This window comes from Rhinoraja longicauda, chromosome 23 (assembly GCF_053455715.1).
Source record: "Rhinoraja longicauda isolate Sanriku21f chromosome 23, sRhiLon1.1, whole genome shotgun sequence".
In the NCBI taxonomy this organism is placed as follows: Eukaryota; Metazoa; Chordata; class Chondrichthyes; order Rajiformes; family Arhynchobatidae; genus Rhinoraja; species Rhinoraja longicauda.
This window is the reverse complement of record NC_135975.1, coordinates 30,954,156-30,965,308: the sequence shown is the minus strand read 5'-3', so window position 1 is coordinate 30,965,308 and position 11,153 is coordinate 30,954,156. Positions and strand designations below refer to the sequence as shown.

Below are 11,153 nucleotides of genomic sequence, written 5' to 3'. Positions count from 1 at the left end.
CAGCAGTAGAGTTGCTCCCTTGCAGCCAGAGACGTGTGTTCAATCCCACCTACAGGTGCTGTCTGGATGGAGTTTGAACGTTCTCCTCATGACTTCATGGGTATTCTCCAAGATGTTCGGTTAACTCCCAAATTCCAAAGATGTACAGGTTTGTAGGTTAATTGGCTTGGTGCAATTGTAAATGTTCCCAATGTTGGGGGAGTCCAGAACAAGGGGCCACAGTTTAAGAATAAGGGGTCGGCCATTTAGAACGGGGATGAGGAAAAACCATTTCAGTCAGAGAGTTGTAAATCTGTGGAATTCACTGCCTCAGAAGGCAGTGGAGGCCAATTCTCTGAATGCATTCAAGAGAGAGCTAGATAGAGCTCTTAAGGATAGTGGAGTCAGGGGGTATGGGGAGAAGGCAGGAACGGGGTACTGATTGAGAATGATCAGCCATGATCGCATTGAATGGTGGTGCTGGCTCGAAGGGCCGAATGGCCTACTCCTGCACCTATTGTCTATTGTCTATAGTATGAGGGATAGTGCTAGTGCGTGGGGATCGCTAGTCGGTGCGGACTCAGTGGGCCGAAGGGCCTGTTTTCACACTGTATCTCCAAACTAAACAAACTAAACTAAAACTCAGCAGGATTAGTGTGAGATTAGTGTTGGTAGGTGCATCATGTTCAGTGCCGGAGGAACCTGATGGGTCAGGCAGCATCTGTGGAGGGACATGGACAGGCGATGTTTCAGGTCAGGCGAACTTCTTCAGATTGATTGTAGTAAGGGGGATAAAGCTGGAAAAGAGGGGTTGGTCAGGACAAAGCATGGCAAGTGATAGGTGGATACAGGTGAATGGGGTTTGATTAGCAAATGGGTGGACAAAGGCCAGAGATGAAAGAAGACAAAAGGGTGTTAGATAAGGAGGGAAGAGGAGTTAACTGTAAAGGCAGAGGGAGAGATATAGATGGAAGGGGTGGGAGTCAAGAGTGAAGATGGGCAGGACAGTGGGAGAAATCAGTGCGGGGAACAGAAAAGAGACAGGTGTGAGGGGGTTGTTACTTATAATTGGAGAATTCAATGTGTATACCATTGGGGTATAAGCTATCCAAGCAGAATATCAAGTGCCGTTCCTCCAATATGATCTTATAATCATTCTGGACAGTGTTAATGCCTTAAGTCTTTACACCAGTCACGAGAACATCGTTAGCACATCATAATAATTCTAATTTACAGAAGAAAAGGTGAGAGTAGATTTTGAACCAGTGTGCTTTATTTACATAAGATGTAAGAATCATTAGTACAAAGACTTCACATAGCTTTCCTTTTATGCTTTGGTATATAATGGAAATAAATACATATATTTATTGGAGCTTAGAAGAGTGGGAGAAGTATTTGCTGAGATATAAAGGCATCCTTGGATTGTATCAACACTGTAGATGTTAAGACACTATTTCCTCTCACAGAAGCAAGGAGACTAGTCTTAGAATAATGGATTTTTAAGCTCCAAATGAAGATAACTTTATCTGTGCAATGTTGTAAGTTATAGGTTTAGTTTTAAAGATACAGCATGGAAACAGGCCCTTCAGCCCAACGAGTCCACACCAACCACTGCCACGCCGATCACCTGTTCACATGAGCTCTAAGTTATCCAACTCTCTCATTCTCTCCTTACACACGAGAGACAATGTTACAGAGAACAATTAACCTACATACCCGCCCATCTTTGGGATGTGGAGGAAACCTACAGGGCCATAGGGAAAACGTGCAAACTCCGAGGTCAGGATTGAACCTGAGTCTCTGGCGCTGTGAGGCAGCAGCTCTACCACCGCCACTGTTCTCACTCCAGTGGACTGAATGCTCAAACTTTAAGTATATTTAAAGTTGAAAGTAAAGTTTAAAAGTGAAATGAAAAGTTTAAAGTTGAAATCCATAAAATTTTGTGTTCTTAAGAATGCAGAAGGTAGGTCTGATATCTATGAGTAACGCCATTGTATGAGAGAAGTGGAGCAGGTTTGAACAGGGATGGGGTTCACATGCAGGCAGAGGAGATTAATTTAACTCTGCACATTGTGGGCCAATGGGCCTGTTCCTGTGCTGTATTGTTCTATGGTCTTAATGCCTGTGCACATATCAAAAGTGTTTCATAGACAGTGAAGTGGGCTGCACGGTGAGTTGAAGCCTTACAGCGCCTGAGACCCAGGTTCGATTCTGAGTACGGGTGGCGTCTGTTCTCCCCATGACCATGTGGGTTTTCTCCCAATGCTCTGGTTTCCTCCCACACTCCAAAGACGTGCAAGTTTCGGAGGTAAATTGGCTTAGGTAAAAATTGTAAATTGTCCCTTGTATGTGTGCGTGTCCCTTGGGATAGTGCTAATGCGCAGGGATTGCTGGTCGGCATGGACTCGGTAGGCCGAAGGGTCTGTTTCCGCACTGTATCTCTATCTAAAGTAAAAAAATGAAAACTAAAGTACTTTTGACCTGCTGGAAACATGTCAGATAATTTGAACATAATTAAAACCCAAAATGAGGCAATGACCAGCTATCTGTTTTAACCATGAGATCTTGTGAGGCCGGATCAAATCAAGTCTCCTACATCACTGCACTTCAATTAGAAACTTGTACTTCACTGGGCCACAGCCAATGTCATACACTCCAAGACATCTCCAGCGATCCGTCACCCATCCTCACAGTTTGGCTTCTTGTAAACGATCAGCCTTTGCCAAATGATATTCAACTAAACATTTCCCGTGACTTTCCAGATATTTCAAAACGATTGACGTTAATTAATTGTGATTTAATATTCTCCACTTGCATGAAGTGTGTGAAACAGGTCATTCGTTAATTGGCTTAATAAATTGTGCGGCACAGTGGCGCACTGGTAGAGTTGCTGTCTTACAGCGCCAGAGACCAGCGTTCGATTCTGACTACGGGTGCTGTCCGTACGGAGTTTGTACGTTCTCCCTGTGACCTGCGTGGGTTTTCTCAGTGATCTCCGGTTTCCTCCCACACTCCAAAGCCGTAGGTTAATTGGCTTGGTATAAATGGTATAATTGTAAATTGTCCTTAATGTTTAGGATAGTGTTAGTGTGTGGGGATCGCTGGTCGGCGCGGACTCGGTGGGCCGAAGGGCCTGTTTCCGCGCTGTACCTCTAAACTAAACTAAAATTGTGTCATCGAGTGATACACTGTGGAAACAGGCCCTTCGGTCCAACTGGGAATTGTCAAACAGACCTAAACACAGCAAACTTTGGAAAATGCCACACATTCCATGCCCCACAACTATCTCTAGTACAGGTGGGTCATGTCGACCTGGTGCATATTGCTTGATCTTTCGTGTGTCTTCTATATGAAGCTGCGTGTTAGGTATTCTAATGGGAAGCCATTAATCAGCAGTCCATGTTGTACATTTATGCTCATGGTCTGAAACTCCTGGAGTAGGGAGGGAAAATTTACACAAGAGAGTGAGTCCTCGTACAGAAGCAGAATTTTAATTGAGCACAACGTGCTGGAGGAACTCAGCAGGTCAGGGAGAATGTACGGAGGAAATGGACAGACGACATTCAGGGTCGGGTCCCTTCTTCAGACTCATCCATGAAGATTTGGACTGAAGAAGGGACCCAATCTGAAATGTCACCTCCAAGGGTACTGCCTGACCTGCTGAGTTCCTCCAGAGTTTGAGTTTTGAGTTTGTGTTTTGCCCAAGATTTCAGCATCTGTAAGTTTCTTGTGCCTGCAGCTCTAAGTTGCCAGGACAAACTTAAGACCAAGCTGGATTGGTTAAATGGGTATGAAAAAGTGGCTCCGTTCATACATTACAACATTAGCCAGAGAACGAAACTCAATGCATGCAAGTCAACACAAAGGATTCTCCTGGGGGCGGAAGTACCAAAGTTTCACCAAAGGATGCCAAAGGATTAGAATGGATGCAACCAATTATCAAGGTAACTAAAATTGGTGGTATAGTGGAGGGTGAAGAAAGTTATCTAAAATTACCACAGGGTCTTAATCAACCGGGTAGGACAGGTTTAGAGGAATATGGGCCAAACGCAAGCAGGTGGGACTAGTGTAGATGGGACACATTATTCAGTGTGGACTAGTTGGGCCAAAGGGTCTGTTTCCACGCTGTATGACTCTGACTCTCTCTCTCTTTCTCTCTCTCTAATGGGCTGAGGAATTGCAGATGTAGTTTTAATTCAGATAAATACGAGGTGTTGCATTTTGGAACCAGGACATGCACACCAAATGGTAGTGCTCTGGGGTGTCTTGTACAAGAGAGAGAAAGTGGCAAGGACAGGATGATGATGATGAAGGTGTTTGACGTGCTTGCCGTCATCAGTCATGATATTGAATACAGGCAATACCATGTTTTCAGGCAACTGAACCATCCTATCAACAACTAAAGAGCATTCCTGAGCTACCATCTACCTCATTGGAGATCCTCGGACTATCTTTAATTGGACTTTACTGGGCTTTATCTTGCACTAAACCTTATTTCCCTTCATCATGTATCTATCTGTACTCTGTGGATGGTTCGATTGCACAGAAGTGTGAAACGCACACCTCCAGATTCAGGGACAGTTTAAGTGTGAAACGCACACCTCCAGATTCAGGGACAGTTTCTTCCCAGCTGTTATCAGGCAAGTGAACTGTCCTCTCACCAACTGCAGAGCGACCCTGACCTCCCATCTACCTCATTGGAGATCCTCAGATTATCTTTAATCTGACTTTTTTGAACTTTATCTTGCACTAAACATTATTCCCTTCACCATGTATCTGTACACTGTGGATGGCTTGATTGTAATCTTGTATAGTCTTTCTGCTGACTGGTTATTGTGCAACAAATGCTTTTCACTGTACCTCGGTACCTGTGACAATAGACTAAACTAAACTAGACTAAACTAAACTAGGAATTGGGATATCGTGTTGGTAAGTCCACATTTTTGAGTGCTATGTACAGTTCTTGTTGCTCTGCTTTAGGAAGGAGGTTATTTAACAGGAATGAAGGAGATTATAAAAAGTGGTGGACACTGTCCGATCCATCATGGGTACTGATCTCCCCACCATCAAAGGGATCTGCAGGAGTCGCTGCCTCAAGAAGACAGCCAGCATCATCACAGGCCCACACCACCCTGGCCAAGCGCCTGTACTCCAGGGAAAAGTGACCCAGCCAACTCAGGACTGGACCCGGATATGCTGCGTCTTTTTACCCTGGAGCATTGGCTTTACATTGATCTAATGACATTTATACAATCATGAGGGGCATCGACAAACTGAATGGCTACCCCTTACCCCAGAGTTGGGGAGTAGAAAAGTTGAGGGAATAGGTTAAAACAAAACACAACGTGCTGGAGCAACTCAACAGGTCGGGCATCATTTGTGGAAGGAATGGGCAGACAATGCTCTGCGTCAGGTTTTTGGGCTTCGGTTTAAGGCGAGAGGGGAAAATTTTTAAAGGGACTCGAGGGCAATGGTGGAAGTGATAGACGCGGGAATAATGACAACATTTAAAAGACATTTGGACTGGGAAGATTTACAACAAATGGAACAAGTTTAGTTAGGCAGGTCAACATGGACGTTGTGCCAAAGGCCTGTATCCATGATGGATCTATTCTATGTTCCATTCAATTACTCTATCACATACTTCAGAAAAACATGACAGGAGTTAAGGATTACTGGGTTTTTTCTTTTTAATGTGAAAGCTTCTAACAATCTCCGCTAATTAATTATGTGAGGAACATTACTTGAAGGATCTATGGAAATTTTCAAACAACCATATCTCAACTATCAAAAGCTATTAAAGTCCCTGCCCACGCAAGTGCTGCTGTATCAAGAAACCAAGTGAACAAATGTAAACAAAATCGGTTGCTAAGTTAAAAATATGTTACCGACATATTGATGCAACAACCTCACGTTCAATATTGAAGGGCAAAGACAAACAGGCGGATCCGGGTTCGTTGTCAAAGGGTTCTTTGGTCAAATTGTGCTTGGACTTAATCCATGTGAACGGGAGTGGCAAAGAATGCAAACGCTTAGCATTTGGGTCCACAAATTGACAACTCGTCTCAACAGCCAGTCCTTGCAAGGGTCAATTCAACTCGGTGTCAGAAGCTTGCAGGTTGCTGGTGGGCGTAAGGAATTGGACTTTCGGGATCACCAGTGAGGAGTTGTTCCTCCTCATCGAGTTGTTTCTCCTCATGGAGCTCCGCTTCCTCAGGGAGTTCTGGTGGGACAGCTCGCTCCTCTGGAGGGTCTGGATCAGGATGGACGGCTTATCGTCCAGCTCCCGGGCCGTGCAACGCGGAGTGGCCACTTTGATCCTGTTGCCGAACTTGGAATAGTCCACCGAGTAGATGCCGTCCTCCTCGGTCACGATGGGCACGAAGCGGTAGCCCCACAGGATCTCCTCGGCGATGTAGGAGGTCCTGGCCTGGGTGGTGATGCCCGTGGTCTCCACCACCCCTTCCAGTATCACGATGATCTCCAGGTTCTGGTTTTGCAGGTCGCTGGCCGAGACCTCGTAGAGGGGGCTCCGCTTGTCGATGACATGGCAGATGGTGAGCGGCGCCACCAGGATGATGTTGTTGGTGTCGATGGGGTTGTCCACCAGGATGTCGATCTGGTGGATGGGGATGACCTCGCCCTCGGCCGTGGTGGTCTTCTTCACCACCTGCACCCTGACCGAGGCGCTGATGATCATGCTCTTCCTCAGGTCGCCCACCCGGAACATGAAGCAGAGTTTGCCGTTCCTCAGGCCCACCACGGCGTGGCGGCTGAAGATCAAGGTCTCGGCTCGCCGGTGGGCCTGGGCGGTCTTCATGAAGATGCAGCCCAGCATGACGGCGTTGATGATCAGCCCCGAGATGTTCTGCATGATCAGCACCGTGATGGCGATGGCGCACTCCTCGGTCATCATCCTGCCGCCGAAGCCGATGGTCACTTGCACCTCGATGGAGAAGAGGAAGGCCGAGGTGAAGGACCTCACCTTGGTCACGCACGGCTCGAAGGACGAGCTCCGGGCATGGTACAGGTCGCCGTGAGCGAAGGCCACCAGCCACCAAATCATGGCGAAGAGCAGCCAGCTGCAGAGGAAGGACATGGTGAAGATGAAGAGTGCGTCCCTCCACTTCAGGTCCACCAGCGTGGTGAAGACATCCTGCAGGAAGCGCCCTTGCTCCTGGATGTTCTTGTGGGCGGCGTTGCAAGCCCCGTTCTTGTCGATGAAGCGGGGTTGGCGAGGCCGGACGGTGTAGCGCGGTTGCCGGACGTTCTCGGCGGCGATCCGGGCCAGGACGTACTCCTCGGGGATGATGCTTTTCCTCGCCAGCATTCTGGCAGCATAGTCCTGCGGTTCTCAAGGGGCAGAGCGGCCGGCAAGAGGTCTCCTTATGACTTCAGCTGTGGATGCCAGACGGTCAGTATCTCCAAAATCCTCATTCAGGACATGGAAGAGTAGGTAGGAGAGATGAAGTTGGGTCCAAATTGGGTCCTCCTTGGTTCCAACACTACCCACCCCCCTCCCGGCCCGCGGGTTTGCCTCCCAATGGTCTCTTGCTCCTTCTGGTGGTATCTCAGGGAGGTTGAGATCTTGCCCCTTGTTTTCCAGGCGTTATCCGCCCTCCCTCTCCCTGACCCCCAGCCGCCCAGGCGCCCCTGCCTCGCTACCTGCACCGTGCCGGAATGGTCCCGGGCGTCGCTATCCAAGGGATGAGTTGATCCAAGCGGCGGACCTGAGCTCGGTGCCTTGAGGTGGTCCCATGGCTGGAGAGAGCGCACATGGACGTCGCCAGGACAGAGGGGGTGAGCGTTTCCCTGAGTTGGCGCTGAGCTCGGTGGCTCCTGCTGCGACAATCAAATCCTCGCACCGCCGCTATCCCCCGAGCAAATGGGGCCAACACGTTCACTCGCTTTTCATTCCCATTCCCCGAGCCCCGACTCCGACCTTCTGACGTAAAATAGGAGGATCGTTGCTTCGCATTCCCAGGGGGCAAGTCCACGAAAGGTCACGCCATTAACCCTTTCGGATCAAGTCAAGTCAATTTTATTTGTATAGCACATTTAAAAACAACCCACGTTGACCAAAGTGCTGTACATCTGATTAGGTACTAAGGAAAAAAATGAAACATACAGTAGCACGCAAACATAACAGCACATACAAAACAGTTCACAGCGCCTCCTCAATGAGCCTCAAATGCTAGATCAGCATCCTTTCATTTCGTTTATTTACTTAGCTTGGACCAAGAGCTTAGCTTTTCAACCTTCTCCCCCCCAACCCCCCCCCCCCCCCCCCCCCCCCGCTTGGTTTGGGAACAGCTCTGTCCGACGCCGTAAGCAATTTGCAGAGATGGACGCAAAGTGCTGGAGTAACTCAGTAGTGTTAGAAAATAACTGCAGATGCTGGTACAAATCGAAGGTATTTATTCACAAAATGCTGGAGTAACTCAGCGGGTCAGGCAGCATCTCTGGAGAGAAGTCGAGTCGAAACGTCACCCATTCCTTCTCTCCAGAGATGCTGCCTGTCCCGCTGAGTTACTCCAGCAATTTTGTGTCTATCTTCGGTTTAAACCAGGTAATTGCAGAGCGTCGTGGATGGAGCCCAGACCATCACACACACCCGACTCCCCCGCCTTTAACTCCATCTACACTTCACCCAACCTCTGGAAAGCAGCCAACATAATCAAGGACCTGTTTCCACCCCCTGGTCATTCCTTCCTCTTCCCACTCCTGTCGGGCAGACGATGCAAAAGCTTGAAAGGACCTACTGCCAGATTCGGGAGTGGCTTCTTCCCATCTGCAAGAGGAAGAAAAGCTGAAGAAGAGATGGGACCAGGAGAAGGATCACCCACACACATGACAACATAGAAGAGTACAGGAACGGGCCCTTCGGCCCACAATGCCCGTGCCAAACATGATGCCAAGTCAGACTCACCTCCTCTGCCTGCACATGATCCATATCCCTCCACCCTGCACATCCATGTCCCTATCTAAAAGCCTCTTACATGCCACAATGGTATCTGCCTCCACCACCACCCCTGGCAATGCATTCCAGGCCCCCACCACTCTGTGTAAAAACACTTGCGCTGCACATCTCCAGTAGGCAAGAAACATGTTCCCAATGTTGGGGGAGTCCAGAACCAGGGGCCACAGTTTAAGAATAAGGGGTAGGCCATTTAGAACGGAGATGAGGAAAAACGTTTTCAGTCAGAGAGTTGTAAATCTGTGGAATTCTCTGCCTCAGAAGGCAGTGGAGGCCAATTCGCTGAATGCATTCAAGAGAGAGCTAGATAGAGCTCTTAAGGATAACGGAGTCAGGGGGTATGGGGAGAAGGCAGGAACGGGGTACTGATTGAGAATGATCAGCCATGATCACATTGAATGGTGGTGCTGGCTCGAAGGGCCGAATGGCCTACTCCTGCGCCTATTGTCTATTGTAATTTACTTTATTTTATTATTGGCACGTGTACCGAGGCACAATGAAAAGCTTTTGTTTATTTGCTATGCAATCAGAGAAAAGACTCTCCCCGATTACAGTCAAGCTGTCCACACCGCACTGATAAAGGATAAAGGGTACAACATTCAGTGCACGATATGCCATAACACTGACGTCCGATAAAGTCTGATTAAAGATAGGGGTCTCGACCCGAAACGTCGCCCATTCCTTCTCTCCCGAGATGCTGCCTGACCCGCTGAGTTACTCCAGCATTTTGTGAATAAATACCTTCGATTTGTACCAGCATCTGCAGTTATTTTCTTATAAAGATAGTTTAAAGGTCTCCAGTGAGGTAGATGGGATGTGAGGATCACACTTTCCCCTTCTCACCCTTATACCTCTGCCCTCTAGTGTTGGACATTTCCACCTCGTGAAAAAGTTTCTGAATGTCTACCCTATCTATGCCTCTCATCTATATACTAAAACTCTCGTTTGTTATCTTGTTTGTGACTGAACTTCAGCCAAAACGATACACGATAGCGCAACAATTTTAGGCCCACCTTACTCACCGTCATCACTTTAATGGTAATTAAAGTAGTTTAATTGAAATCGGTGTTAAATTTTAAAAGTTATTCACATTTTTATGTTTAACTCTATCTCCTAGGGAGGGAGGGAGGAAGGGAGGGAGGGGGGGATGGGTGGATAGGGGGGGTTGAAGGGGATGGAGAGGGGGAAGGGGAAGTGGGGAGGGGGCGGGGGGGGGGGGGTAGGAGAGGGTGCTGCACCAATGCAGGAGAGATTTGGGCCCAACGGGTCCACTTGGTCCAGTAATTTTACAAATTCTTCTCTTGATTTCCCCTCAGCCTCCGACCCTCCAGAAAATGAAATAGAGTCGAGACCAATACAACTTTAGGAAAAGGGATGTTGGTAAATACAAGCAAACTATTAGGCAGCAGAGCAAATAAACACTGTCACAGTGTTGGGAAATGGGGTAGAAGAGATTCAACACGATGTTGGGGCTCGGGGATAAGAATACATTGAATACATGCCAGAAAATGAAATGTTTTGTTACGTTTAGAGACAAGGCATTGAAACGGGCCCTTCAGCCCGCCGAGTCCACGCTGACCATCGATCACCCGTGGGCACTAGTTCTACTATGTTATCCCACTTTCTCATCCTCTCCCGACACACCGGGGGGGGGGGGGGCAATTTGCAGAGGGCCTGGGAGGAAACCGGAGCACCCGGTGGAAACCCACGCGGTCGCAGGGGGAACGTGCAAACTCCACACACACGCACACACACAGACAGCAACCGAGGTCAGGATCGAACCCGGGTCCCCGGCACTGTGGGGTAGAGCCTGCACGTCCTGTGCCGCCTGCTGACTGGATATTGGAATTTGGTGAAGTCAGGTGAATATTGTGAACTTGCCAATTTCATAGAGAATTAAACTGTGAGTAATGTCCTCAGTCCCATTCTTCCACTGGCAAATCAAAGCGTGGGAGACACCTTCTCTCTCCATGTTAAGACCAGTAAGGTGGTAAATTAATTGTGCTAATTGCTATTTGATTTTTTTTGCCGTGAAGCAATGTAACGCTAATATGATCGGCCAGCAGAGGGCAAGGAATTGTCTGTTTGCCTGGACAGCTCCTCTGGCAGCAACTCCACCTAAAAATAATTAACTCTTTTGGTGCCACACAGCCTCACAGCGCCAGAGACCCGGGTTCGCTCATGACTAGGGGTGCTG

The 11,153-nt window shown here is 48.1% G+C and overlaps 1 pseudogene; it reads right to left on the bottom strand.

Moving 5' to 3' along the window:
• Positions 1–1,247: 1,247 nt before the first annotated feature.
• Positions 1,248–7,908, bottom strand: LOC144604990 (ATP-sensitive inward rectifier potassium channel 8 pseudogene; annotated as a pseudogene).
• Positions 7,909–11,153: the final 3,245 nt, after the last annotated feature.